The 9378-nt window shown below is 35.1% G+C and overlaps 1 long non-coding RNA gene across 1 annotated transcript; it reads right to left on the reverse strand.

Moving 5' to 3' along the window:
• Window positions 1-542: 542 nt before the first annotated feature.
• Window positions 543-8961, reverse strand: LOC135222916 (uncharacterized). Its single transcript, XR_010316385.1, has 3 exons — window positions 8844-8961; window positions 5465-5594; window positions 543-2846 (listed from the first exon to the last, which is right to left on the reverse strand). It is a non-coding gene; the product is annotated as an uncharacterized LOC135222916 (long non-coding RNA).
• Window positions 8962-9378: the final 417 nt, after the last annotated feature.

A 9378-nucleotide genomic window follows, 5' to 3' on the forward strand; every position in this document is an offset into this window, starting at 1 on the left:
AATTTTTGCTTCAGCATTTTGTACGCCTTCAATATGAACCCTATTCATTAAAAATTTGGACACAGGACCAAGAATTACGAAATCCTGAACGTCTAGGTGTGAACCAAAAAGAAATACTACCATTGCCATGTCTCATGTAAATCAAACAAGTACTATTAATTATCTTTGTTTAGTTACTCATAATTCATGTTTATGTAAAGGGCTGAAACTATAGTTGCCTGCCCATTGTTTGCTTTGAAATAAGTGTTGGTTAAGATGGTTTGCTATTTTGGTCAGTTAACTACAACAAAATTCTGCATGTAATTCTGTTAAAATTGTAAACTATTGTGTATTTTCTCTAATAAAAGATAAAAAAACTACACGATAAAACCTGTGGGAAATCCTTGTACGAATTTATCTATTGCACTGCGTAAATAACGCATCTGACAATAGTTTATCCACTGTTACTCCTACATTTGATATGCTTTATGCATGGAAGCAGCCTTAGACTAATTTGACAGTAAATCTTTAGATATCAGCATTGTGGAAAATAAAACGCCATAACTCAAAACGTTTTTATTAATGAAAATGACTGATCCAGGGGACCTTTCTATAAAGTTAATTCCTAGAATGTAATCATATGAAGTAACTTAAATCCTTGTTATTGGAAAGCAGGGGATTAACAGTTTTCTTTTAATAATACTTAACATCATAAATTTAGATATTCTGTACTGTATAGACTTCTTTTAAGCTTTTGACGCCATCTGAACGTGATGGCCAATCCTCTTAGTATCTTTTAGTTGTTGTTTACAGTAAGAGTGAGGTAATTATAACGCCAAGACTTTTCAGCTGCATTTTGATGTAAATGTAAGTGCTTACATGATGATGTTTCTTTTCGAAGGAAGTTAAGCTGATTGCAGTAAAGAAGAGGCGCGTCCTTTTAATTGTAAAGGCCATGTAGAATCATTTTACATGTCGTAGGAAGCATTTGAGGCGTCACAAAATACATACAACGTGACTTGAATTCAAGTCAAGAAATAAACGAAAAGCACATTCTTTTGAGCGAACCAAGTTAACAATTGCCCACATTACGTTTTGGATGTTCTATTACTCCGTGGAAAAGTTAAAGCTGTACGGAAGCATTTAATCTTGCTTAAATGCATCGTAATAGTTGCTGAACATAAAATTAGTTAACGGAATTCCCTATATTATCATGCTGTTGTGACTATTTCCATACACCCATTTCAGCTAGTGATGGATGACGTCACATTTTTTTGTCTGAAAATCAATAAAAAATGTTCATTATTATTATTACAAACTGACCTTTGCTTTCAAGGTCCACTTTCTTGCCGACTTCGTCAACTTTGCAATTCCATAATTCAAAGTTGAGAGATTATGTCAATCCTAAAGCAACATTACTCAAGCTCCTAACTCAAAATCATTTTTATGCTTTATGCTCACACAGATTGGTTTTTGGGAATGTCAAAAATTATTCCATATTTTTTTTTTTTTTTTTTTTTTTTTTGCAAAACTGAAAGCGAATTAACAATACCTTTTCTTCAAACACTGCGTATAATAGTCTAACAGATTTGAAAACTTTTTTGCATAAATGAAAGGGAGTTAACAGTACCTCTTCTCTTCAGAACAGTGCAAGTATTAACCCGTAATAATAGTCTACCAGGTCTGACAGTGCGTGGTGTTTAGCGAAGTTGATGAATGACTCAAATATATTTTGCGTAAGACCTGTAGAATCAGGCTTCTCCTCGATACTCTTGCATATAGTCTTATTTTTGTCCCAGAAGTAGCCTATTTTACAGCGGCATAGTACATGGTTTGGGACGTATAAAGGGTCTTGTGTTAGTGGGTCACAAGAGTGATTCAGCTCCTTATAGTAGTACTGCCCAACACAATTTTGTGCCCTTTTTTCGTGTACATAGCCTTCTTTGCAAATGCAGGTAACATTAATGGATTCTGTAAGGAGATGGTGGAAGTTCCTATTGTCTTCAAACTTGACATAGCATTTTCCCGTACTTCCATTACTTGTGCAGATATCCTTGTTAGAGCCTAGGTTCCAGCATGGTTTAGGACAGAAGGCTCCAAAAGCGCAGTCACTGGGGTTAAGATGATTATAGGAGCAAGGCTTCGATACATTGAGATACTTTACTTTGTGTGTCGTATACCAGCACATGAATTGCATAGATGTTAAGAGGAATTTATAATCGTAGACTATTTGAGATGCATTAGTGCTTCTTAAATCTGGTGGCTTAGGACTCCCAGAAACCAGCGGGTCGGTTTCTAGGCAACCTGTCCAGTTCAGATAGGTATCCGTGTACTTTTTCTTGTTTTTCAAAGTCGTGCAGGTTCTATTGAAAGCCATTTGAGTGCCATTATCTTGACTACGTAGCCAGGCTTTTATTGTCAATCCATGTGATGCGTATGCTGATGACAGAAAATCAACACAATTCAGAAAGCCTTTCCTGCAGGGAACTGCTACTGATTGGCTATGCGGCATTATTCGATAAGGAAACCTGGTCTTAATCGATGAAGAATCATTTTCTAGTTTGCTGAAAATGGGATCCAGCAGGTTTGTAAAGAATTCGATGCCATAGGCAATGCTTTCGATTTTGTATTTCATCATAACACCAAACACCTTAGTCTTTTCAAGTCCCTTTACGACCGGTTTTTCCGGGTTAAAAAATCTAAAGCTTCTGGGCCGGTGAAAGTTCCCAGCGGGTTCAATTACGTCTTCATTGGTAACGTTTTCTGTGTGCGCTACTGAAGTCAGCGCGGCCACTATCAGATACATTACTTTTAACTGGCCGGATTTCATCATCTCCTTGGTTCAAACTGGAACGCTGTTTCAGAACCTGTATAAAAAAATTACTATTAATGGATGTTAGCTAATAAATTTTCGTGCTCAGCAGCTCAAAAGCACATTGTTTTTATGATTGCCTGTGATAGATAATTATTAGTGGATTGCCTAATGTCTAGCGAAAGGGAATAAAATGTCTCATGTTAGTAGATATCAAGTAGAAAAGTGCATATCTGTTTTACAAGAGAGAGAGAGAGAGAGAGAGAGAGAGAGAGAGAGAGAGAGAGAGAGAGAGAGAGAGAGAGAGAGAGAGAGAGAGACCTTACATCTTGTTCGGGTTGCCCCAGGTCCCTCAGTGTGAGGGACCTGGGAGAGAGAGAGACTTTAATTATGGCGAGGTTACGCGGGGCATTCAAGATAGAGGGAAAATGGCAGTGTTCCATTACAGAAAAAGAAAGTGAAATTTAAATCGATGCTTTTGACAAAGCTGCATTTATCATCGCAGTTTAGTACTCAGCAGAAATTAACTTTTTTTTTTTTTCGGGAACATTCCTAATACACGCATATCTACCACGATTTACGTAAAAAAAAAAAAAAAAAAAAAAAAAAAAAAAAAAAAATTAGTTCATTACACGTGCAAAAACGTTAACGGAAATTGCGCCACTGACGCGCATGCTCTCTGTCTAGTCACTATCGTAGATATAGAGGGGAGAGATTGGACAGCCTATGATAGCCAAACCAATTTGTGACGTGCACTGCCTGGCGCCATCGCTGTGTGTTTACTTTGTAAAAAGAAAAAAAAAATTACGCAACTCATGCAATCTAACATAGCCAACCCTCTACTCTATAGAACGTGTTTTCTCGGCTTTCCGTCAAGACTGTTAAATGATTTGTGCACCATTTACTAAATACAATGTGTAGCTACTGTCTGCAGAAATAAAAATAATTCATTTTGCTTGTATATTTCTTCTACAGTTAAGCCTAAGCTTTTGCGTATATGGCAGTGTTACAACATTATGATCAGCAGTCTTTAAAGATTGCTAAATGATCTTTATTCTTTGCAGCACATATCAAGGACAATGTGTACAATGTGTAGTGATAAAAAAATTTATTCTGTCTGCTGTAGTTGATACACATTTGGGTAATAATGTTGATCAATTTGCCAACGTTATGTACCTTTCTTACCACCATAAATTTACAGTTTTACTCTCTACGGTCATGACTAATTATTCTCGTTCTTTATTCACGGGCCAAACTGACAGGCAGTAAAATTTGAGAACCGTATTGCTAAAATAATTGTCATCTCCAACGCTGTCATCCCATAAATATTAACAAAAGCCTAGGTTTAATAGCCTGATACCTAACGGATAATATTCAGTAGTATGCACAATCATTTTATTGATTTTAAAATTTACTGTATATAATATTATTAATAAGGATACAATTAATATTGTAATGTGCAGAGCTGTATAAATCTTACCGTTGCCAGAACTGATGTATATGCTGGCTTGTACCTTCTGGTTAATTCTTATTAGACTAAATCTGCTTTGATAGCCATTCATTGTCACCTCTTAACATAATCCGGTCTTCAAAGTCTATTGCAGAAACTTATGCTTATGCATACCAGGAGGTTTGACAGTGTACCTTAGGGCCTCTATATCTATGGTCACTATTTGAATTAGGGTGATTGATTCACAGTTAAAATTTTGCCGGCAACCACCTCAATATTGGTTGGAGGGAGGGAAATTTCAGTTTATGCAAGACAGTGGTATTGCGGTTTTCTTTTCACAATAATTTGTATATTTATATAATTTTTCTAAAGCATTCAGATCATTATAACAGCTCAGTGATTGGACAGTTTCAGAAGTATTTTACTAAACAATCAATTTCTGGAACAAAAGTTGATATCTCATCGAGTTCCTGGTATCCTTTGCATGTTGATGATATACGTACGGCATTAAAGGCGAGCCTAGGCTTATTTTTTTACGTAAATCATTGGAATAATACTTAGAAATAATGAATAAATAATGGTTACAATAAGTTAGTTTTAATCGATTAAATGAAAATGTTAAAAAAAAAGGCCAGTAAAAACAACTGTAGCATAGGCCTATCGTTCGATTGTGCGTGTTTCGTTGCTCTAGATGTCAACATCAATAAAGGTTATTTTCCACGGATGTGGATATAACTTTGGTATCATAATAAAGTTATTTTCATATTCAAGCAATGAAATTCTATAGATTAGTTGGGATGATAAGAAAACCTTGGGATCTGAACATTTCTTGGCACAAGACTTTGTGTAGCATGGGCTATACAGAGATAAAACATTTATTATTGAACACCCGGCCCTTCGTTGGTTTGTGTTTGATCCGAGTAGACTGTTTTATACAAGCTCGCCTGTCGTGTGTTTGTACTAGACTACTGGTATTTTATCAGTACAATCGGCATGTTTATGATTTGCATAAGAAAGTATTAGGGGTTTTTATGTTTAAACATCCTAATATGTTGCTAAAAAATGGTTTAATATTTTTTACGATAAGCCAACGATATCGGAAGCGTTAAAATTGTCGGCCAGCCACGATCTAGGCTACATATGCGCATCTATCCTAGGTCTAAATCAGGACGCCTAAAATTGGTTTACAGAACATACTAAAACACCAGAATGAGTTTCCTTACCAATGAATTTTGTTGCTAGATTTCAAGGAGAGGCCAGAGACTTGTAGTCCGCATCGATTGGCTTCCAGTAGAGTACTGAAGAATTGACGTACTCGGTCTCGGAGTCGGTACTGACTTCAGTGTAGTGAGACTGTGTGTGTGAGAGAGAGAGAGATAGAGGGCGAGCATCGGATACAAATTCGCTATCTGCTTATTTCGCTAACAGCTGAGCAACATCATTTTTTTATGTACTGTCGGCCAAAAAACTCGTGGCAGAGTTTCATAATTTTCGTTCACCTGCCTGACGCATGATTCATGCCTTATTTATCTATTTTTTCTTTTCAAAGATGGAAGAAATCATGTGTAATGACGTTAAAAACAGTCACTGATATCTTTAGAACGTTATGTTATGTTATTGTGGAAAACTATTTTCCATATAGCAAAATTGACGTGAACGAAACGAAGTGATAAAAAACGTCATATCACAACCATAGATATACATTACCAAATAGATAGGAGACACCTATCTCTAGTAGTATCGCATAAACATAGTCCTTAAATTATAATTTCAATATCAAGTTCAAGGTAGTTGAACTATTCCATTTGTTAAATTTTACAGAAAACATTGGAAACTCACAAAATGCTATAAAAAAAAAAAAAGAAAAAAAAAACGATATCTTAACAGCGTGAACCAGGAGACCTCACTCTATTGCTTTTGATGTTATGTGTGCGGGAATCTAATGGCTATGTGTCATTTATCGGTCTAAGAAACATCCCTCGATGAGCGAGAGAATTATTGCACTGCATTCGGTGCAAGTTCCTGTTGGAGAGATATCAAGAAAGCTTAATAAACCACAGAGAATCATACATACATAGATGAATAAAATTGTTTAAAGAACGGGAAAATTTAGAACATGGGCCTAGAGGTGGAACACCTCGAAGTACCACATGAGAGCAAGAGAATACAGTAGTGTAAATGTTGCTGAGCCACATTCATTTGTGAACTTTGAAATCTAGTGCCTCGTCACGACATTGCTGAACCAGGAATCATAACTAGGTCTACGCTTATGACTGGTGTCTGATGAAAACTTTTAAATCTACACCTGAAGTCTTTGGTAGTTGTCTAATGAATAAGTCTAATGAATAAGCAAACTTATCTTTGATAGATGAGAGATTCAGTTAGGCTTACTCTTTTAGTTTTGTTTTTTATCGGTGGCCAGTGAATACCACGGATAGGGAGGAAAACGGTTTCAATGCTGCATGCATTTTTTTCTTCAAAACCTAAAGAATACATTTTATTGGGAGATACTTTATTAACATCGGCCTAATCCTTCCATCACTCCTATACGCCACCTCCGCTCTCTTCTACATCTCAGGCGACTAGATCCGACTTCTCACTACGAACTCCTCGTGAAAGCACCACTAATGATAACGGTTATTTTAAAATTCCCAGCACCGACAACAGACGCCTTAAATGCACGTTTATAAATTATTTTCTGTTCAAAGACACTTCATCTTTCATTCCACAAAATATGTGCATACACTCGTGTTACACCCTGTAGCCGTCAAAGAGCAACCTTGATTAAAGCAGAAGGGGTTTTCTTGAAAGAAAAAGAAAAACATATGAAATAGACTTAAACGAGAACGTCACCTTTCATATTTCTTATCCTTTCGCTACTTATAATATGCTTATGGTAGTAGGTCTAGAAGGTATACATGTGAAACTAATTTGAATTAATTTCTATTTAGAAGAAATGAGTAGCTACAAAAAGATCAACCTAAGAAAGCTTTAAAAAAAGTAAGCCTTTCTTAATGTATTCGTCAGTTTTGACTCCCGTAGGTTTCCAAGGTGTCCAAATGAAACAGGATGATATGCAAGGAATTCGATAAAAAGACTGAATTATATTCGTTTGATTTTTTTATGATTGCTTTTTAACTTTGAATAGCTAGGACTGAGTTAATCATGCTAAGCAATTATGAAAAGGATAAGAAGAAAGGCGAACATGGCTAATAAAACAAGAATAACGGGAATAGTAAAATCAAGCAGATGAATATATATATTATATATATATTATATTATAATTATATTATATATATATATCTATATATATATATATATAATAGATATATATATATATATATATATATCTATATTGTCGATTTGAATATTCATTAATATTACGTATCTGAGAGAGTATACTGCTGAAAATAGACCTAGGCAAATCATGTGGGAAAATCAGAAGTCCAATTTAGGCCCACTAAATGTGTCATGCAAATTATTTTATTGATCAAAGGACAAAATTAGTTTAACTAAACATCATTTTCAAAGAATGTTAACGCCTTGATGTATTATTTATCGGCTGTAGGAGACGAAATGACAACACCCCAGTGCAGTACGATACGTTGGGTCAAGACTCGAGCGGCAGCAAAACCAACATCAAAATCTTCGGTATGCTGTCACAAAGCTAGAGTTGAGAACAAAATTAGAAATCATGGACCCATCGGTATATATTTTCCTTACTTTGCAAAATAATTATCTTTAATACATTGAATAACTCTACTCAGTTCTAATGCAATTTATTTCAAGTATAGCATCTTTGAAAGGAAATGTTATTTATTGTTAAGTAAATAATCTGGCACCTGCATATGGCAATATTTCCATAACGAACAATGAATTAAGAAACTACGCCAATTCTTCGTTGGCCGTCTGTATATGGTGCTGTTTTCGAGTGTGATTTGCCGACTCCGTCAACAAATAGCTAGCTATAAGTTTTAGATTTTTTAGCCTGGCGGAAATACAAAGTGAACTGGTAACATGTTCAAATAGCGTCGTTAAAGTTCATGTTTACTTGGTTATCCGAATGAAAGGTTATTTAATAACCAAAATTTCGACATCAGATGTCTAGAACAATGCTACCGAATCGAGTGAAGGAAAAAAATATTAACGTTATAAAATAACTAATATATACATATACTCTAATTTGAAATTAAATAAATGAATGAAATGGAGGAAAACAGTTTTCAGTTGGAAATACTTTAGGCCTAGGTTACTGAGCTCTTGCCATACCTACGGAAAACTAGTCACTTCCTCTGTAGCAGGGTACCAGCCCATGACAGAAACTGCCATGGACACCATTTGATGCTACTGTTGGTGGCATGGCATAAAATGGTAAAAAAAAAAAAAATAAATAAATAATCGTCTGCGTGACAGTTTCTTGGTTTTCTTGAAAGCAGAATAAACAAATTCATCCCACATAACGTTTGTTGTTAAAATATGTTGACGACGGAGACATGTATTTGAAAAAGGAACGAAAATTTTAATATCTCCATGGGTAAGTTGAAGTAACTGGTCCCATCAGAACAAAATTCACAATGGAAGTAGAAAATGACGGTGGCTTACCCTTCTTGGATTACTTCATACACCGTAGTAGGAGTAGGCTTAAATGTAGCGTGACTAGATGACTAACCAATATTTCAGCTTGCGTAAATTTTTATTCTTGGCAGAGCAGTAGAGTAAAGAAATCAGAGACCGTTACGTTCAAGAAGCGTTGCGTAAATGCCGATGAAATATATAATTATTAGAAAGTAAAGAAATTGAAATATCCCATAAAGCCCTGCTTGTAGTGCCATATAGAAATCATTTCATAGATGTTTCCCATCATTCCCATCATGAGAATTTTGGTGTTGATGTAGCACTGAAGAACAATTATACAGTGAAACAAGTATTTAAAGTATTTATTTATAAATAATTCCCGATAGCACTAAGGGGTGTTTATAGCAAGTCCCATGCAAGTTATGTGACAGCTTTTATATAGATCAAACTGGAAAATCATATATATATATATATATATATATATATATATATATATATATCTATATATATATATATATATATATATATATATTATATATATACAGAGAGAGAGAGAGAGAGA

The sequence above is a fragment of the Macrobrachium nipponense genome, chromosome 8 (assembly GCF_015104395.2).
Source record: "Macrobrachium nipponense isolate FS-2020 chromosome 8, ASM1510439v2, whole genome shotgun sequence".
Taxonomy (NCBI): domain Eukaryota; kingdom Metazoa; phylum Arthropoda; class Malacostraca; order Decapoda; family Palaemonidae; genus Macrobrachium; species Macrobrachium nipponense.